The following is a 22,318-nucleotide window of genomic DNA, read 5'->3' as shown; positions in this document are numbered from 1 at the left end:
GCTCTGCTCACATCACACAGCAGGATAGAGGCTCAGGAGTGGGGTTATAGGTTGGGCTCTCTGGAAGCCAACTCTGAGACAGAGTTTAATGTGAAGGATATTTATCAGGAATCCTCCCAAGAAAGAAAGGGAAAGGGGTATGACTGGGCAGAGGGAGAAGCTGAACAACAGTGCAGTCTTGGCAAAGTCTTGCCTGCCTCCAATGGGAGCTCTAGAATATATATGAACAATTGCTATGGATTGAATGTTTGTGTCCACCCAAAATTCACACATTAAAATCTAATCCCCAGTGTGACGGTGTTTGGAGGGAAACCTTTGAGAGTCAATTAAGTCATGAGGGTACAGCCCTCATGAATGGGATTAGTGCCCTTATAAGCAGAGCCAGAGAACTAGCTTGTTCTTTTTCTGCCATGTAAATATGCAATGGAGAGTCAGCAGCCGGCAACACAGAACAGAGCCCTCACCATAATCTGACCATGTTGGCACACAGTGTTGGGCCATAAGACCCAAGCACTAGGGCCGCTTGCACTGCTGTTTGGATTTGCTGCAGAACTCTTTCCTGCTCTGGGAACTTCTCCAAACTGGCAACACTTCTTGTCACCTGGAATATAGGCTGGAAAAGTATTCTGTAGTGTCTAATATGCTGTCTCCAGAATTGAGGGCAGCTTATTAGGGATAAAGGTTTCTTCCTTGCAGTGAGAGGTACCAGATGTAATTGTTTGCCTTTACTTTGAAAAAGTATGCCTTGGCACACTCCTGACTAGAGGACCCCTAAAATTTTACTTATGTGTCAGGCCCCTGATTCTTTATAGGGTTGATCTCATACCCAATGGAGTATGTGTGTCTTACTAAATCCTCTAGTGTTAGCACACTTCTTCCTCATTAGCTCCAATTCACATAGTATCATTGATATAATAGGTCATTGTGAAGTTCTGTGGGATCTCCAGATGCCCAGATCCCTTTGAACTATATTATTACAGAAAGCAGGAGAATTACCACAGCTTTGGGACAAAACCATAAATATGCACTGTTACCCATTTCATGTGAATGGTAACTCTTTCTGATCTTATTTTCTGAGCAGAATATAAAAGAATATTTTTGCCCAGTCAATGGTCATGTACCGTGTATCTGAAACCATGTTAATCTGCTCTAGCAAAGGTAATAATCAAATCTAATACTGTGGCTGCAAATAGGGCAGCAACTTATTTAAGTTTGCAGTAAACTATTTTCCAGGATCAATCTGGTTTCTTCTGGGCCAGAAGGAAAATTAAATGGAGATATGAGAGAGTCCATCATCCCCACATCCTTTAAATGCTTAAGGTGGCATTCATTTCTGTCTTTTCCCTACCCCGGGGTTGCAATAGTGGTTTTGGTCCTTGGATGTTGTCTTAGTTCATTTGTGCTGCTATAACAAAATAGCACAGACTGCATAATTTATAAAGTACAAAAATCTATTTTCTCACAGTTCTAGAGTCTGGGAAGTTCAAGATCAAGGAACCAGCAGGTTCAGTGTCTGATGAAGGATGCTCTCTGCTTCCAAGATGGCACCTTGTTGCTATGTCCTCACATGGAAGAAGAGATGGGAGGAAATAACCCACTCCCTCAGGCCCTTTTATAAGGGACCTTATCCCATCCAGGACAGCTCTGCCCTTGTCACTTTAGTCATCTCCTAAAGGCCTCACTTCAATACTATCACACTGACCATTAAGTTACAACTCATGAATTTTGGGGACACATTCAGACCATAGCAGATAGGATGGAGGGGGTGATGGGGTATTTTTAGAGGCTTCCACTTAGCCTTCTTCACTATGAAAGTATTTACCGCACAGGCCACAGACTCACACCTGGTGTTGTGCAGACTACTACATGGCAGTCCCAACTATACATCTGTGAACCAGGTAAATGACTGCTGGTTGGGTAAACAAATCCAATATATCAACTGTAAGCAGGATCTTGGTCACAACTTCATAAGCCCTTACTCTAACAAGGACTAATAAAATGCTGCTTGGATTTCTGGATACCAATGACAAATCAGACTTTTGTGTCCCACAGTCTCCAAAATGTTTGGGATACCTAAGTGGGTATAGGTCCCTTTGAAGAAAGACTGGCAGGAATTGTTAACCTGTATATTATCCCGAATTATTAACCTGTTAGGGTCCTTCCTTCTGGAAACTTGGCCCCTTATTCAGTCAATGGGTTCTATACCAGAAAAATAATTCAGACCCAGTAGCTAAGAAAGGTATGACATCCTTTAAGTTGGGCAATTGCCCTCAATCTAGTGGTCACCCATCTTTGATTTCTTCTGATAGGGAAAGCTGAATTGTACCCTTGTTGGTTGCCCATTTATTTTGCTGCTAGGAATACTGTGTTCCATTAACCATCTTCATTATTCTCTGCAGGTCAGGCCCTCTTGGCTACCACAATGACTCTACTACTCATTAAGATAATTATGTCCACCCAGCTTCTGGCAGTTCCATACCATTACCCACCCTCTGTTGTTTTGAAGTCTTAATATTCACATTGCTATCATTGAGCCTGATTTTGTAATGGCCTCTCCTACTGTTATCCCTGTCTTAAAAAGGATATCCACCACTAAACTATTTAGTGATGCTGGTAGCCCATTCACCAATGCATTACTTATGGCTTTGATAATGATGTGCCCAATAGTCTTTCCCACGGTGTATAATCATCTATGTAATGGTAGTGAGTCTTCCAGCATTACGTAGATACTCACTCAGCATGCGCATTTCCCTAAGCCCTTTAATTCCTTTTCTCTACTGCCTGCCATAGCAATTATGGGATTTCAAGTTCATTTAGTATAGACCATCATTTTTTCCATACCTCTAGGATCCATACTTGTAGTGAGTTCATGCCATTTATCAAATCCTTGATAGAATATTCAATCTTATATTTTTGAAAGACTGCCCCAAATCTACCAACCAGCGGCAACATCATCACCTGAGAGCTTGTTTGAAATGCAAACTCTTGGTCCCACTTCACCTAGTAAATCAGAATCTTTCTGTGTGATTCCTACACATGCTAAAGTTTGGCCTATACTGGAGTCTATAAAATGAAAGTAATTTCAGTAAGGACACTGAATAAGATTATGAGGTAACAGAAATAAATCAGAGCCAGGGTGAAGAGTAGATAAAAGAATGAAATAAAGAGGAGAAAGGAGAAGAAAGAAAAGGAAAATACAAGTAGTAGCAGAAGCCACATTTGGTGGACAAGACATGTTCTCAGGAGTCAGACAGAGCTTCCAAGTTATGAGGCAACTCTACCCTCATATAGACAAGGGGTTTCTGTGTAGAAGAGAATATGTCTGCAGCATCATGGTGAAAAGAGCATGGGTTTAGGAGGCAGAAAGGCCTGGTTTGAGTTCTCATCTTGCCACTTATCAGCTTTATTAATTTAGACAGATGACTCATCCTCTCTGACATCAGTTGCTATGGGTCAAATGTGTCTTCCAAAAGTTCATGTATTGGAAACTTGATCTCCATTGTAACAGTGTTAAGAAGATGGGAATTCCAATTATGGTATTTGAAAGGTGAGGCCTTTAAAAGGTAATTAGACTGTGAGGACTGTGCCCTTGTTAATGGATTGATCCACTCGTGGAGTAATGGGCATGGTTTTGATAGCTTTGTAAAGAGAACAGGTGAAAAGTTTAGTTTCTCTTGCTCAGCTCATTTCTCTCACCATGGGACAGCTTGTATTGCTGTGGAGAGTCAACATGAAAAAAATGCCCTCACCAGATGTGTTCTCTGGACCTTGGACTTCATAGCCTCCAAAACTGTAAGGAATAAATTACCCAGTTTCAGGTATTCTGTTATAAGCAATAGAAATGAACTCATAGAACATTAGTCTTCTGATCTGTAAATTGGGGATAATATATTCTCCACAGTATTCTCCTGAGGCTTGAGAGAGATAACATATGCAAAATGCCTAGCAAAATAGTTGTTACGTTAGTTGCCTCTCATTTTCATTACCCCTTTCTGCAGAATAAAAATGAAGAGATGGAATTTAGGAAGAGACAGATTTGAGATTATTATGAAGAACTTTCTAACAATTTGAGACCCTCTACAATCCAACGAGCCGTGACTTCCCTGTTATGGATTGAATGTTAGTAGTCCCCTCTCCCTACTCCAAATTCATATGTTGACACCCAGTTCCCCAATGTGACTGTATTTGGAGATAGGAGCTTTGTGAAGGTAATGAGGGTTAAATGAGGTCATAAAGGTGAAGCTTTGATTCAGTGAGATTAGTGTCCTTACAAGAAGAAACACTAGAGAGCTCCCTCTCTCTCTCTCTGCCACATGAGGATACAGAGAGAAGGCAGCCTTCTGCAAGCCAGAAAGAAAGGCTTTACTGGAAACCAAACCCTGCCAGAACATTGATCTTGAATTTTCAAGCCTCCAGAACTGTGAGAAAATTATCTTCTGTTGCTCAAGCCTCCCAGTCTATGGTATTTTGTTATGGCAGCCGGAGCAGACTAGTACTCCCCTCACTTAAATTATTAAAACACAAGCTGACAGAGACCTCCCATAGATACAGAAGGACTTTCTGCAGGAAGAAAGTGGAGTGAGAGAAAACTATCTCTAAACCAGGGTATCTCGACCTTGATGACATTGGAATCACCTGGGGAACTTTTTAAAAATACTGATGCCTAACAGCCCCTGCTCAACAGACCTAAAGAGCCAAGTGCCACAGACACTGCTGCCATGTAGGTGGTCCACCACAGCCACTGCCAAAGCCACTGCTCCCACAAAGGCAGCTCATTGCCACATGGGTGGCTCACAGCCACAGCAGCAGCCACTGCCACCACAGTAGTCATTGCTGCCATGCAGGCAGCCAGCCAACCGCTCAACTGCATTGACAGGAGAGTCATCAGTGAAGCCTGGGGGAGGAGATGAGTGAGTACAGACCAGTGACCCAGTGGCCCAATCCAGAGCGAGAAATCTACTGCTACATGTGGTAGCACACCTGAGGGTGGGAGGTATGTGTGCAGTCCACACAACTGCCTTGATCTGGGGAGAGACATATGCAGAATCCCCTGAGAGTACAGAAACCTAGGATACCCAAATAGAGTAAGGAAGAAAATTCCCAATCACCACCAACACATCCCCCAACTTGGGGAAGCAAAGACCAAGGAAGAGCTTCTGCTGGTAGTGAAGAGGAAAGAGAAACCCTGCCCAGGGTCACCCATTCAAGTTGAGGAACTCCAGTATATCCCAGTGCACCCATCAGGGTCATGGGATAGTAGTTGGGGTGCACACAAACCCACCCAGGGACACCACCCCAGCCAAAGAGTGACAGGACACCCAGGTACTTCCCCCAAGCACTCAAGTTTGCCCATGTCCTCAATGGACAACACTGAATACTGCCAAAGTACCCACATGGAGAGTACACTACTGCATCTAACCAGAACCAATACTAAAACACCCTGCTTAATGGTAAATATAAAACACATCTATAGGAGGAAGTCTCTCTTCTCAAAGCCTCCTCTAGAAAAATAGAAGAAGCAATTTCTCTACCAGTTGACTAGACATCAATGTATAGATACTAGAAACATGAAAAAAAATAAAAAGAAAGAAAAGAAAAATATGACACCATCAAAGGAATATAATACTTCTCAAGTTCCAGACCCCATATAGCATGAAAACCCTTGAAATGACTGAACAGGAATTCTGAGCAACAACCTAAAGGAAACTCAAGAGCTACAAAAAGACTCAATTAGACAACACAGCAAAATGAGAAAAAGTATACAGGATATGAAAGGGGAAATTTATAAAGAAATTAATACCTTACAAAAGAATGTAGCAGAACTCCTCAGACTGAAGGATTCATTCAACAAAATAAAAAACACAAATGAGAGCTTAAGCTCCAGTTACAGCAAGCAAAAGAAAGAATTTCTGATCTTGAATACGGTCTTTTAGAAATAACCCAGGCAGATAAAAGAAAAAAGAATTTTAAAAAATGAAGAAAATCTAAGAGAGCTAGCAGACAACCTTAAGCACACAAACATCTGAATCATGGATGTTCCAGAAGGGGAGAAGAAAGAAAAAGGCATGAAAAACCTATTCAATGAAATAATAATGGAAAACTTCCCAGGTATAGGGAAAGACATGTACCTTCAGATCCAGGAAGCTCAAAGATCCCTGAACAGATTTATTCCAAAAAGGTCCTCTCTGAGACACTTTATAGTCAAACTGGCAAAGCTCAAAGACAAAGAGAGAATCATAGAAACAGCAAGAGAAAAATGCCAAGTCACCTATGATGGAGTCCCCATCAGACTAACCATAGACTTCTCAACAGAAACTTTATAGGATTGAAGAGAATGGGATGACATATTCAAAATACTAAAAAAAGAAACTACCATCCATGAATACTATATGCTGCAACTATCCTTCAGAAATGAGGAAGAAATAGTGTATTTCTTAGACAAACAAAAATTGTGGGAGTTCACCATCACACGACCAACCTTACAAGAAATCCTCAAGGGAGTCCTGCATTTGGAATCTGAAAAATGATAATCACTACCATAACACACAAGAAAGAACAAAATGTACTGGCAGATCAAAAATGGAAATGAGAAAGAAAGAAACTAAATCTTATCACCTCAAAAAAACCCAAAAGACAAACAGTAAAAGGGAAAGAAAGGAAAAAAAGATATTTAAACCATCAAAACAAAAATCAATAAAATGGCAGGAGTAAGACAATATCTTTTGAAAACAACCCTAAATGTACATAGGATAAATTTTCCACTCAAAAGACACTAACTAACCAATTGCATTACAAAGCTAGATCCAACTATCTGCTGCATTCAAGAGAGAGTTCAACTGTAAAGACACACACAGACTAATACTGAAAGGATGGAAAAATGATATACCATGCAAATGGAAACAAAAAATGAGCAAGAGTAGCTATTCTTAGATAAAATAAACTAAACCAAAACCAGAAAAAGAGACAAAGAAGACCATTGTACAGTGATAAACAGATCTACAAAGCAAGAAAATATAACAATCATAAATATATATGCACCCAGCACCAGAATATCCAGATATATAAAGTAAATACCATCAGACCTAAAGAAAGACATAGACCCTAATACAATAATAGCTGAGGACCTGAACACCCCTCTCTCAACATTGGACAGATCATCTGGGCAACAAATCAACAGAGAAACAGAATTTAAACTACACTTTAGACCAATTGGACCTGGCAGATACCTACAGAACATTTCATCCAACAACTACAGAATATACATTCTTCTCATCAGCACATGGAACATTCTCCAGGATAGACCACATGCTAGGTCACAAAGCAAATCTCAACAAATTTCTAAAAATTGAAATCATTTCTAGTATTTTTTAGACCACAATTGATTAAAACTGGAGATCAATAACAAGCAAAACTCTGGAAGCTATACAAACATGTGGAAATTAAACAACATACTCCTGAATGACATATGGGTCCAAGAAGAAATTAAACAGGAAAATCAAAAAATTTCTTGAACCTAATGAATATAAAGACACATCATACCAAAACCTGTGGGACTGGAAAGGCAGTACTAAGAGAGAAGTTTAGTGCAGTAAACACTTACATCAAAAGAATAGAAAGATTTCAAATAAACAACCTAATGCTACACTTCAAAGAACTAGAAAAACAAGAAAAATCCAATCCCCAAATTAGTAGATGGAAAGAAATAATTAAGATCAGAGCAGAATTAAATGAAATAGAGACCCCATAAAAAATGCAAGAGATCAATGAAACAAAAAGTTGGGATTTTGAGAAGATAGAATAAATAGACAAACCATTAGCTTAGCCAAAAAAAAAAAAGAGAGAGAGAAGACACAAATAACAAAAATTAGAAATAAAAAAAAAAAAGACTATAACCAATACCAGACAATTACAAAGAATCACTAGAGACTATTAAAAACAACTATACAATAACGAATTTGAAAACCTGGAGGAAATGGATAAATTCTAGATATGTACAAACTACCAAGACTGAACTAGGAAGAAATAGAAAACCTGAACAGACTAATAACAAGTAACAAGATTGAAGTAGTGATCAGCAGTCTCCCAACAAAGAAAAGCCCAGGACTGGATGGCTTTACTGCTGAATTCTACCAAACCTTTAAAGAGAAATGAATACTAATTCTCTTCAAACTGTTTCAAAAAATTGAAACAGAGACCATTTTCCCAAATTCATTCTATGAAGCCAGCATCACCAAGATAATAAAACCAGACAAAAGATGCACCAAAAAAAGAAAACTTCTTGCCAATATCTCTAATGAACACAGATGCAAAAATCATCAACAAAATATTAGCAATCAGAACACAGCAACACATCAAAAAAATTATACACCATGATCAAGTGGGATTCATCCTAGGGATGCAAGGATGACTGAATACACACAAGTCAATAAATGTGATATATGACATCAGCAAAATCAAGAACAAAGCATATGATTATCTAAATAGATGCAAAAAAAGTATTTGACAACATTCAACATCCCTTCATGATAAGGACTCAGCAAATTAGGAATAGAAGGAAAGTATCTCAACACAATAAAAGCCATAGATGACAAACCCACAACTAAAATCATCCTGAGTTAAGAACATGAATAGGACAAGGATGCCCACTCTCACTGCTCCTATTTAACACAGTACTGGAAGTACTAGCTAGAGTAATCAGGTAAGAGAAATAAATAAAGGGCATCAAGACTGGAAAAGGGCCAGCCCCATGGCTCACTAGGGAGAGTGTGGTGCTGGTGGCACCAAGGCCGTGGGTTTAGATCCTATATGGGGATGGCCGGTGCGCTCCATCGTGCCGAGGGTTGCGATCCCCTTAACAGTCCAAAAAAAAAAAAAAAAAGACTAGAAAAGATGAAATCAAACTATCCCTTTTGCAGATGATGTGATCTTGTATATAGAATAACCTAAAGACTCTACCAAAAAAAACTCTTAGAGCTGATAAACAGTTTCAGTACAGTTACAGGAAACAAAATCAACATGCAAAAACAAGTAGCAATTTTATTCTCCAATAATGAACTACCAGAAAAAGAAATCAAGAAAGCAAGCCCATTTATAATAGTCACCAAAAAAATAAAATACCTAGGTATCAATTTAATCATGGAGATGAAAGATTTCTACAATGAAAACTACAAATCACTGCTGAAAGAATGCAAAGAGGACACAAAAAGATGGAAAGACATTCCATGCTCTTGGATTGGAAGAATTAATGTTGTGAAAATGTCCATACTACCCAAAGTAATCTACAAATTCAATGCAATCCCCATGAAAATACCAATGACTTTCTTCACAGGAATAGAAAAACAATCCTATCATTCATATGGAAAAACAAAGACACCAAATAATCAAAGCAATCTTGAGCAAAAAAATAAAGTTACAGGCATAACACTACCTGACTTCAATTTATGCTACAAAGCTATAGTAACCAAACCAGAATAGTACTGGCATGAAAACACACATGGACCAATGGAAGAGAACAGAGAACCCAAAAATCAACCCACATACTTACAGCTAACTGATCTTTGACCAAGGCATCAACAACACATACTGAGGAAAAGACTGCCTCTTTAATAAACGGTGCTGGGAAAACTGGACATCCATATGTAGAAGAATGAAACTAGACCTGTACCTCTCGCTGTGTACCAAATTCAACTCAAAACGGATTAAAGACTTAAATATAAGACCTGGAACTGTAAAACTCCTAAAAGAAAACATAGGGGAAACATTTCAGGAAGTAGGACTAGGCAAAGACATTATGAATAAGATCGCCAAAGCACAGGCAACAAGAGAAAAAATAAACAAATGGGATTATATCAAACTAAAAAGCTTCTGCACAGCAAAGAAACAATTAACAGAGTAAAAAGACAACCTACAGAATGGGAGAAAATATTTGCAAGCTATGCATCCAACAGGGATTAATATCCAGAATATACAAGGAGCTCAAACAACTTAGTAAAAAAGCAAGTAACCTAATTAAAAAATGGGCAAAGGAGCTGTATAGGCATTTCTCAAAGGAAGATATACAAATGGCCAATGGACACATGAAAAAATGTTCAACATCACTAAGCATCAGGAAATGCAAATCAAAACCACACTGAGATATCATTTCACTCCAGTTAGAATGGCTATTATCAAAAAGACAGATAATAACAAATGCTGGAGAGGCTGTAGAGAAAGGGGAACCTCCTACACTATTAGTAGGATTACAAATTATTGCAGCCACTGTGAAAAACAGTATGGAGTTTCCTCAGACAACTACAAACAGAACTGCCATATGATCCAGCAATCCAATCCCATATGTATACATATACCCAAAGGAATGGAAATCTTCATGTCAAAGGGATACCTGCACTCTCATGCTTGTTGCAGCTCTGTTTATGATAGCCAAGAGTTGGAACCAATGTAAATGTCCATTGATGGATGACTAGGTAGAGAAAATGTGGTATATATACAGAATGGAATACAACTCTGCCATTAAAAAGAATGAAATTCTGCCATTTGCAGCAACATGGATAAACTTAGAGACAAATTATGTTGAGTGAAACAAGCCAGGTATAAAATGAGAAATACCATGTCCTCACTCATAAGTGGGAGCTAAAAAAATAAACAATTATATATAAAAAGAGAGACACAACAATTGCAGTTATTCCTCGAGCTTTCAAAAGGAAAGAATGGAACTGAGGCCATCAGAGGTGGAAGAGGGGAAGGGGAACAGGGGTTAGAGAAAAATTGGTAAGGGCCCCAAAAATGATTACAGTGTGTAATGTTGAGTATACTAATTGTCCTGATTTGAGCATCACATATTGCTCACAGATATTGATATTCAGTGCTGGACCCCACAGATGTGTACAATTAATTATGTTTCAATAAATTAAAAAGAAAAGACAGAGCAAAAATAAACAAAATAAGAATAGTGATGCCCAAACTCTTCCTTCCAGACCAATTAAATCAGAATATCTGGATGTGTGCCTTTTTAGTGTCCCACGTGATTTTAATGTTTAGCCAAGGCAAGGTTGGGAATCATTCCCTGATGAGATTGGAGACCCTTTCTGGCTCTGAGTTATTGTCAATTTACTGAACCTAACATCTGGTGACATAAGAAGAGAGTGTGCATCATGAAACCCACTTTGCAAGTGTGGAAGAGTGAAGAGATAGAATTGTGAAGTTAAGTTCCCCGAGTCACTAACCAAGCTTATAGTGAAGCTATCATATCACAACTTTCAGTCTGTGACCTTCGGAACTCTCTGATAAGATGCAAACTACCTTTAGCTGTATAGTAGACATCTGTTGTTTTTGTTAGGCCAGTGCCTAACGAAATGGAATTCTGTTTCTCCCTGCCCTCTGCCCCCACTCCAATTCATATGTTGAAGCCCACCTGTGATGTGATGATGTTTGGGGATGAGGCCTTCTGGAGATGTTTAACTTTAGATGAGGTCTTTGGGGTAGGACCTTCTGGATGGGATTAGTGCCCTCATAAAAAGAGGAAGGGACACTAGAGCTGTCTGCCATGTGAGGACACAGTGAGATGGTGGCTTTCTGCAAGTCAGGAAGAAAGCCCTTAGGAGAATCCAACCATGCTGGCTGATTTTGCACTTGATTTTGGACTTCCAATCTACAGAACTATAAGAAAAATCTCTGTTATTTAAGTCCCCAGTCTATGGTGTTTTGTTATGGTGTTATGGCAGCCCAAGCCAACTAAAACAGCCAGCATTCTTTTCCCTTGTTTTGGAAAAAGATATTCTTTTTTAAAACTACCCTTTCCCAGTTCTTTGTACTTTTAATAAGACTATTAATCACAGCTTTTCCCCCACCACACCCCCTTATAACCCAAACTAAGCCAATCAGACTCTCCAGGGAGAATGACAGAGGGACTTTAGGTGGGTAGAATAAGGTTATTTTCATGCCATGACCTAAAGAAAGAAGGTATGTATATTTCTGACTAAGATCATGTAGCTTCCTATTTCTTTTTCTTTCCAAGACCTGGATCTTCAGCATTTCCTTTCATTCTATGAGCTATATAGTATCCTTCCAATAAATTCTCTTTTCTGCCTAGGTGAGTCAGATCTTCTTTCAATTGCTTGCAGAACTAGGTCAGAAGTTGGTACATGGAAGTGGGCCCTGGAAGCAATAGACTCTCACTGTGGAAATAGCAGAATGAGGTAGATGTAAAACAGTGAGAATTCTCCAATTCAGTTGAGAAAGTTTAAGCAGTTATTTTTCTTGAATTTCCCAATTTTTACATACACCAATAAATCCTTTTTTGCTCAATCTAGTCCTGATTAATTACTACTTATGTAAAATGCAAGGACTTACGCTAGTAAGGTATTTTTCTTTTTGTGTTATTTGGTGAATTGGTTGGCTGTGGCTGTCAATGGGTACGTGCTTGATAGCACTTTTTTTTAACCCATTAGAGTTGCCTTAGTGCACATCAATACCTGGCCCCAAAACAAGTCCTTTGCTTTTACAGCCCTCAAGCCAATAAATGAGAACTGAAAATTTAGGCGCAGAGAGAAGCTTCCAACCAAACTTCCCCTCTTTCTAAGATTATTATAATGTAAAGAGCCTATGAAAAGGAAAAAGTCAGAGTGTAGCAGGTGAGCATGATAATAATGACCACCATTTGTTAAACCCTTAGTATGTGCCAGACATTGGGCTGTTGTGTCATTTAATCTTAGAAGAGCAATACTATTTTGTTTTATTTTGTTTCTAAGGTTGAGCTGCAGAGGCGAAGAACTGAATTAATTCAATCAGTCATTCTTTTCCATTACTGGCATGATATAATCATCTGTCTAGACATGACCCTATTTTTTCTTATCTTCTTTATTCCTCATCCCCAGGTGTGTCTAATGTGTGTCCTTCCAATCTACTTTCCATAGATTTACAGATCCATAAAAATATGTAGTATAGTGTCTGCTTTTAAAATGTATATAAATGGCTCGTACTGCCTGTCTCACTCTGCAATTTGCTTTTTTTACTCAGCATTATGTTTCTGAGATCCATCCATGTTGATATATAGAGAGAGAGCTAGTTCATCTGTTTGAACTGCTCTGCTGGATACTATCATATCAATATATTACACCTTACTTACGTATTTCCTCCTGAGAAATATTTAGACTGTTTATAATTTTTTGCTATTACAAAAAGTACTTCAATGAATAATCTTGTACATGTCTTTCAATGCATTGTGCAAGAGTCTCTCTAACATTTACCTAGAAGCAGAATTGCTGAGCCTTAGGCTACATGCATTTTCAGTTTTAGTAAGTCCTGCCAAGTTACTTTTCAAAGTAGCTTTACTAATTTACACGCCAACAGTGCATGAGAGGTCTTGAAATAGATATTATTATCTCCATTTTGCAGATGAGGACACTGAGAAAACACACAAAATGCCCAAAGTTAAACACCATATCTATCTGTACCATGTCTATCTAACTCCAGAACTACACTATATAATGTCACTATACCATATTTACTAATTAATAGTTTGAAATACATTCACCTGCAAATGAAAGAAACAGCTAACAGTAGCTGAAACAGTATAGGCATGTACCAACTCACTTAACAAAAAAGACCAGTGGAAGGTGGTTCCAGAGCAGGTCAACTGCTCAGCTATATTACTGGCACCATAGATAGATACTTTTTAGCTTTTCATGTCACCATCCTTAGCTGTTGAGTTTTCACCCTTATCTTATCTCTTCTCAGTCCTAGGAAGGCTGACATTTTCTGACATCAGCTCTGAGCTTACAGCAGGAAAAAAGGGGAAAACAATGGCATGATGACACTCTTTTTTTGTTCTTGTTCTTTTTATCAGGAGCAAAAATGCCTTCATTGAATCCTCACTTGTCCCAGCTTACTTCCTTTTAAAAAAATCTCATTGATCAGAGTTTGATCAGAGTCTACTGTTGGACAATCTTTGGGCAAAGTGGAATGAGATTATCACATCTGATTTATATCAACCATGACTCAGCCACTGGGGCTACAGGAAGGTCATACCTTCCTGGATCTCAAGTGTTGGGAAAATATAGAAAAATGGTCAGGGCCCCACAGATGTTCAGAATCTTGCTGAGCACTTGCTGTGAATAGGTTGTGTGTGGATGGAGTTAGTGCACCTGCACAGCGCCGCTACCTTGGCTAGAGTTTACTGCCTGGAGGCGGCTGCTGCCACACAAACAGCCATGCCTTTCCAACCTGCAGCTTCCAAGGAACTGTTTGCCAGTTACCTAGCTCATAGACCTGCATGTAGGGGGTCTGGTGACACAGCCTGGCATGTGAAGGGTTTGCGACCCAGTCTGGACAATGAGCTCGAGTGGTCTGTGAGCTCCAGACCCAGCCCTAGCTTGACAATTGGCGTCATGAACAGTATTAAGAGCACTACTATTGGCGACGTCGGCAGGATTCCGACATTAGCCCCTTAGCCATACAATTGATGTAGTCAGCAAGATTCTGAGCAGATACAGGAGCCGAAAGCCCTTGGAAGAAGGAGGAAATGTGGCTACTTTTGAATATGCTCTGCCCTATGGCCACCTTCCTGTTGACCAGGATCTGGGTGCTGCTCACTGTATTGCAAGGCAGCATAGACCAGGCACTACAGTGGAAAACCCCTTGGGAGAGGGAGGAAATGTGGCTGTCTTTGAGCATGAGTTGCCCTATGGCCACTTTTCTGCTGACTGGAGCCTGGCTGCTGATCACTATGCTGCAAACTGATTGAGATTTGCAACAGAAAGCAGAGTTGTTGGAAGTGCGTGTAAATGTCCTGGAGGATAATGTGCCACTCCCACTTCTCACACCAGGGAAGATGACCAACCCAGTGTTGAGTTGGGGGAAACCATGCATCTCCAGGCACAACCTGTTTTGCATCAGAAAATGAGACAGTAAAAACAGGGAGAAACAGGGAGAGCCCCTGGCTGCTGCAACTATGAGACCTAGGGGTAGATGGTGCAATGTGCTTTAGAGACAATATAGTAAACACATGTTGCATTTGTCTGAAGGCAAAAGGCTCGAAGGGTGCCACTTAAACCTGATGGCCAGCTGGGTGCTGTATAAACCCAAGAAAAGAGTGCCACATGCAGATGGGCAGATGATCTGAGGACAGGTGTCTCTGCAGAATTTCAAGTATGTTTTCACCTGGTGAAAAGGTGGAAAATTTAGTCTCCATTACTATGCGCCTGTCTCTGTTGAAGCGGTTACAGGAGAGCCGCAGATATGCACAGGGGCAGGGCAGCCACTCCTTGATGGAGTGGGCGAATGCAGCTGTTTGAACTGTGTGGGTGAATGCTGCTGGACTGTCTGAGACTGAGTGAATAGTTGGGATAAGCTGAGCTGATTGAAGTAACTCAGGAGCCAGGGATGAGGCAGCCAGATGCTAAGAACCAGGACAATGGGGAAAATGCCTAAAAGCATTTGAGAAGTCTGGAAGGATGCCCCACCCATCACAGGCCATGAGGGCATTTAAGAAGTTTGGGAGAGTGCCCTTCCCATCTTAGAAGGACTGAGTTGTTCTGGAGGACAGACCTGAGGTGTCATTGCCCTTGGCAAACTGCTCCCTGCATCCCAGCCACTCTGGCTGGAGCAATCCTGCCTCAGCACCTCCGGAAAAAAAAAAAGCTGAAAACCTTGGTGGTGTTCACATTGTGTTAAGTTTGCAGGCCAGCAGTATGTGAGAGCAGTGGAGGGATGGCAGCCTCCACCTAGATTTCGGAAGCTGTATGAAAAAGCTGGGAGACTCAGGCAGAGACCTGCTGTAGGGGTGGAGCCACTGTGGAGGTCATCTACAGAGCAATGTGGAGCAGAAAAGTGGGCTCAGAACCCCCACAGAGAACCCCCACTGAGGAAATGTCTAGTGGAGCCAGGATGGCGGGACAGCCACCAGGAGCCCAGAACCATGGGGCTGCTGGCAGTGTGCAGCACCAGTCTGGAAAAGCTGCAGGCACCACGGCAGCTCAATGGTCTGCACTTGGCAGAGCTGTAGGGGTGAGGTTGCCCAATGCTTTAGGGGTCCAGGTGCCCCAGTATGCTTAACATTTGCCCTGTTTGGGTTTTAGATTTGTTTGGGGCCTGTTTTTCCTTTCTATTCATCCCTTCTGGAATGGGACTGTGTACCTAATATCTGCCCCACTGTACCTTGGAAGTAGATAAATTTGTCTTTGACTCTTTACAGGTTCACAGCTGGAAGTACTTTTGCCTTTAGTCTCAGATGAGACTTTGGACTTTTGAGTTGGTGCTGCAACAAGCTAAAGACTTTTGGGACTGGGATGGAATGTGAAATGTGTGAATGTAATGGTAATTTATCCTCACTAAGGGAATGTCATGGAAGATTCTGAATGTGTAGATTATACAGTGAGGGACCCTGAAGGGGTGGATTGTTGGGAAAAGGGTCAGGGCCCCTCAGATGTTCAGAATCTTGCTGAGCATTTGCTGTGAATAGATTGTATGTGGGCAGAGTTAGTGTCCCTGCACAGCACCACCACCTTGGCTGGAGTTTACTGCCTCGGGTGGCCATGCCTTTCCAACCTGCAGCTTCCAAGAACCTGTTTGCCAGTTACCTAGCTCATAGACCTGCGTGTAAGGGGTCTGGTGACCTAGCCTGGCATGTGAAGGGTTTGCGACCCAGTCTGGACAATGGTCTTGAGGGGTCTGTGAGCTCCAGACCCAGCCCTAGCTCAACAATTGGTGTCGTGAACAGGATTAAGAGCACTACTATTGGTGACATCGGCAGGATTCAGACATTAGCCCTGCAGCCATACATCAAGCCATCTCCGTGTAAAAACCCTTCTGTTAGCAAGAAAAAGAGGGAACAACTATTAGATACCAATGTGGGGTTTTTAAAATTTTTTTATTTTCCAACTTCGTATCTTAGATTTCTTTGCTGGCTTCTCCCCACTCAGTTGTTAAATTCTTGCTTGGTCATGGGCTTCTTATGTTCCCAAGATACTCGAGAGAGGGCCAATAGACGGCCCTTGCATGTACACCCCACATGCAAGGATCTAGGTATGGGTTATGAGAAGCATCTCTTGTAATGGTTCTTACAAGAAATTTTAAAGAACTCTAGGCCAAATTTGAGTTTGTAACCCCTGCTGTATACTGTCTCCCTAGGCTGATAGTATCCATTTTCAAAGCTTTGATTATCATTTACATATTGATGACTCTTAAATTTGTATCTTCAGCTTTCCCCTTTGTCTTGAACTTCAGATCCACATATACCATTACCTTCTTGGATAGCCCTATGATAACAAAAAAATCTGCTTTTACCAGGTCAGCTGAATTGTAGTGCCATGGGAGACCTGGGATAAGTCAGTCACATCCGCATATCCTGAAAGATGTTATCATAAGACCATTTTTACTTAGAAGCAGACAATGTGGCACCAAAATGTCATAAAATAACCTAGAATGTTTCTTGTAACCCTTATCCTAGTTCCTTGCATGTAAGATGTAACCTAGTAACAATCCCAAATCTATACATCATACACAACCAATAGAAAAACTGATAAAGTGATTAGACAGGGCTGTCCTCTCCCTCCTTTGATTCTTCCCTCTTCTTGTGATTATGAAATGCTATGTTCTGCTGGCCCCCTTCTGAATGCATTTCTCAGGGTCACCTGATCTATGCATTGCCCTGGTTGCAATTGCTATATTGGCTCAATAAATCCTACACTTTATACGTTTGGCCTCAGTTTCTTTTAGGTCAATACCTAAGACATATCAAAATCGACATGTTCAAAACTAAGCTTTTCACTTCCCATCCAGTTGCCCAAGCCAGACCTGCAAGATATCTTGATACTTTCACTCATTTACCACATAATAGCTCTCAAGTATGTCCCTTTTTCTTTATTTCCATTGCAACTACCCTGATCTAAAACTTTGTTACTAAACTATTTGTTATGTGGATGGACCAGCAGCCGGGCATCTGGGAGCTCCTTAAAAATGCAGAATCTCAGGCCCCACCCCAGTGCTACAGCATTAGAATCTGCATTTTAACAAGATCCCCAGGCAATTCATTAAAATTTAGAATTTCTCCTGTTGACTTGTCACTTAGCTTACTAACTGGTCTCCCTGCATCAGTCTCATGTCCCCTAAAACACTTTCCTTACACTGAAAACCTCATAAGTCACTTCCCTCATTAAAGCCCCTAACTAGCTCTGCATTGCTTTGGAAACAGAATGCAAAAGTCTACCAATACAAAGCCCTGTGGAAGTTTCCCTCCTGCCTGGTCTCTAGCTCCATTCTGTCCTTCCCTGTGGACTCCAGCCACATTCATCTTCCAATTTCTGTGCCAGACCATATTTTTTTCCAAGTCAGGGCCTTCGTGCCTGCTGCCCCCCTACACTCAGCATGGTCTCAACTGCCCTGGCACATAACTAACTCCTACTCCCTCACTTCCTCAAAAAAGATCCCTCTCACAGCCCAACTGAGATCAGCCTCTCTTGTTAAGCTCTCTTTGTACACCATGCTCCTTCAAACATTTATCACAGTTGTATTTCAGTAGCAAAGTTTCTGTTTCATTGTTCAATGTCCGTCTTCCCAACTAGAAAATAGCATTCTCTCTGTGTATCATTACTTCCTTCCAGCACCTAGCACAGAGCTGGGTACACATTAGGTGCACAATCGGTATCTGTTGACTTCATGAATATGAATGAGTAATAGTCCCTGGGGAGTTATCCTGGCTCAGGGTGGCCCTGCTTTCTTGGTTCACTGGAATCAAGAATCTGAAAAAGATTGCAGAGGGCCAAGAAAGTATAATATGACCACCAGCAAGCTAATTAGGGATGAAAATGTCCAATTCTGACAGATGTACCCCGTGCACTTGCTGAACGGAAAACAGAAGCAGCCCGCCTGAGGGTGATGATAAATATTTTGTTCCCCGGCCAGTCCCCTCCTCCTCAATACACTCCCAAGCTGACCTTTAGAGGGACTTTTGTATAGTGGGAGGTCTCTTTCAACCTCCAGTGAATAGGGGTATGAAGTGGTGTTTGCTTTTTGCCCTTTGTTCTCTGGCTGAGAAAAGTCTGGAGGCGGTGGAGTGAGGCTTAGTAATACAATTGCCTTCCTTTTCAAATGCTAAAGAGGGTTTTTGCTCCCATTTTAGTATAATCTGAGAGTTGTGGAGGTCTGGAAGGGATCCACTCCCCTTCCTTTTGGCATCACATTTCCTGTGGGCTAGGAGTAACTTTGCAATTAATAGAAAAACCAGAGCTGTAAAAATGTAGTCAACATTCCCCTCCAAGCATCTATGCAAGATGAGTCAGCATACGGGAGTTAAGTGCTAACTTTACAGGGAGGACTTCCAGGTGGAGTATCCAGTCCCACAGTCCCAAAGGTGGCCAGTGATCCTTGCATTCCTGACATTCTCCAGAGGTTAACTTGCTCAAGATGGCATGTTATCCTAGTCTTTGACTTGCATACAGGCATAGATCCAGGTTTGGGGAATATAACGTTTATAAAATTTGGAAGGCTCACAAAATCGAGAAAGAGAATATAAAATAATGAATGAAGTCAGGTATGGGGCTTTGGAAAGATCCAGTGCAACAGAGGGCCTTCCCTGGCTTCATAATCCATCCACATCTGCCCCCCAGCCAACTGTACTGGAAAAGCTGAGGAGACTGCTAAGCTCTTGGACAAGTGACTCACTGCCTAGAAGCCTTAACTGGGTAAGCTGTGAAATGGGGCCTTCAATCCCTCCTCCACAGAGACAGAATGTTGGGAAAATAGAATAATTTAATCAGGCTCCCCTTGCCTCAGGGCCAGTTGGGGGTGGTTCAGCATATTCTATGTAAACAAATTGTGTGTGGGTGGAGTTAGTGCACATGCTTAGTGCCATGGTTTGGCTGGAGACTGCCTTGGTCATCCACCCACGTGGCCATGCTCTTGAACATCAGACTCCAAGGACCTGTTTGCCAGTTATCTAGCTCATAGACCTGCATGTAAGGGGTCTGGTGACCCAGCCTGGCGTGTGAAGGGTTTGTGACCCAATCTGGACAACAGGCTTGAGGGGTCTGTGAGCTCCAGACCCAGCCCTAGCTCAACAATTGGCCCACTCAGCAGGATTACGGGCAGATAAAAGAGAAAGTGCGCGACAATTGGTGACGTCGCAGGATGCCAACATTAGCTTAGCGCCACACAGAATAAAGTAAAATAAAGACACCTGATACAGTGATAGAGAAAGCACCTAGTTTTGAAGGGCTTAATAAAAATGTCATTGGGGAGACCTCCTCTCTGGGAATTGACAAATTCATTCTGAGCTAACTTCTCCTTCCCATTAATACCTCCTTTAGCTTTACTGAAGTTTTTGCAGGTATTGGCGTGTAAGACCTGTGCACCATGCACAAATCCCACACACCAGGATGGCTCACTTCACAAAGACCATGAGACAGAGGTCGCTGCAATCCACCAAGAGGTTTTTTTATTTCCAGCATGCTGGGGTCGCTCCGTCTTCAGGACAGAAACGGCCCTGAGTTTACAATACAAGCACTTTTTATACAGTTTTTTAGTGACAGGATGAGTTGTTGGTTATCTGTGTCGCCTTTAGATTTATGGGTAGGCTTTAGCAGGCTGGTACCCTGATAGATCTGTGGTGCCTTTAGATTTACAGGTAGGTTTTAGGAGGCTGGCTGGCACCCCGATAAGGAACAGCGCATTTCTCAATCGTTATTTTCCCCGGGGTCTGGCCAGGTGGCCTTTAGATAAGGAACTAGTCAGTTCCTGGAACTGGGTGGGGGTCTTTCCCTTCCTTGGAATGTTTAGTGTGCTCAGGCCTGACCTTTATATGGCCCCTTAGAAGCTGCTTTACTTAAAATGTTTTTAGCAAGCATTTGTTACAAAACTACGTATATTAAAGTTACATTTTTCTTTACAGGCGTAAGCCATCTGGAATATGTATTATTACCTGGAGACTTAAGGGAAGACTGACTACTGAAGCCAACACATTTTTTGGACATCACAAGATTTTTAAATAAATTTAATTTGTTTTACTTCTATTGTTTAATTTTTAAATTTTCCTTTTTTTTTTTTAAAGAAAGGGAGCCGAGATGCTGGGTACTGTTCAAGCTTTATTAAAGAAAGAAATATGCCAGGCTGTGTTCAAAGTGGGGAATAGCCTGGGGCTGCCCTGAAAATGGGGGACAGCACCAGGTGTGGGTAGAGCTTATATTGTTATGTTGACGCCAAGAGCTGGGTGATGTAATTCCAGGGTGGGGATTGAGTTAGGTCATGGGGATGTAGAGTTCTGCACGTGCAGAAATGCCAAACGTTTCATTTTCTCTGAAACCATGAGGCTTCTAGTAAGAGAGAACAGGGGAGGGGAGGGGAGGGGGTGGAAGGCCCCATTTTGTACTTGGGCTTTTCTAAGATGGTGCTGGTTATGTTGTAGATCTATTATTCCTGCCTTTTAAGTATAGGAAAAAGGGAAAAAGGGAGGAGGTCTCATTCTTCTGAAGCTACTTCCTGCTGGAAATGGGCAAAGATATGGAAAAATATAAAAGATTTATGTTGTCAGGGAACACAATTAGGTGGTGGGGTATTGGTTTCGTGTGGGGAGACTATTCCTCTGGGGAAGGGTCACTGATTCTGAGGTGCTGATATCCTTCTCACAGGAACAATTCGGTGACCTTTTGGTTGGTGAAAGCCTGTATATGTTTCTGCAAGAAATTAGAGAAACACCAAAAGAGACAGGGGCCAAAAAGTAGGATCAATCCCAGCACAGTTAGGGGTCCTAGTAGGGACATAAGCCAGGATATCCAAGGGTTCAGTAAAATGGTTCAAGTTGTTTTGGATCACCCCGGACTCATTTATGTAATAACAGCATTCCTCCCCCAAGAAGAGGCAGGTGCCTTCTTTCTTGGCTGTAAAGGGCCCAACAGTTCTGTAAAGCGACTGTCACGAGTGAGGTGACCTGTCACTGGAGGGAGGAGATGCTGTCTATGTTTAGTTCTTCTGAGAGTTTTTGATAGAATTAAGAGGCAGTAGCAGGGCCCACTATGCCAGTTCCAGTTGCAGGAAGGATCCCTGCCCCAATTAAAAGGTACAATTAGTGCCCTATGGGAGCGGGGGGCACTTCCTGGGGGGGAGGCTGAAGTTAGTCCCAGTCCCATCTCCATCTCTCCATCTGTCTGGAGGGTGATGTCAGGAACAAGCCGAAAGAATATGCAAGAAATCATGTTGCAGGGGGGCAGGCAACAGGATAGCGTAGTTTTACAAAGGAAACATATTCTGGTTTTAGGACATGGATGAGGAGGGGGTAAGTGAGTGGTAGCGTTTGGTGTAAGGCAGAGTCTGGGCAGGTCCTGCAGAACGC

Source organism: Cynocephalus volans, chromosome 1 (assembly GCF_027409185.1).
Source record: "Cynocephalus volans isolate mCynVol1 chromosome 1, mCynVol1.pri, whole genome shotgun sequence".
NCBI lineage: Eukaryota > Metazoa > Chordata > Mammalia > Dermoptera > Cynocephalidae > Cynocephalus > Cynocephalus volans.
The sequence above is the reverse complement of the archived record's forward strand: the minus strand, read 5'-3'. Positions refer to the sequence as shown.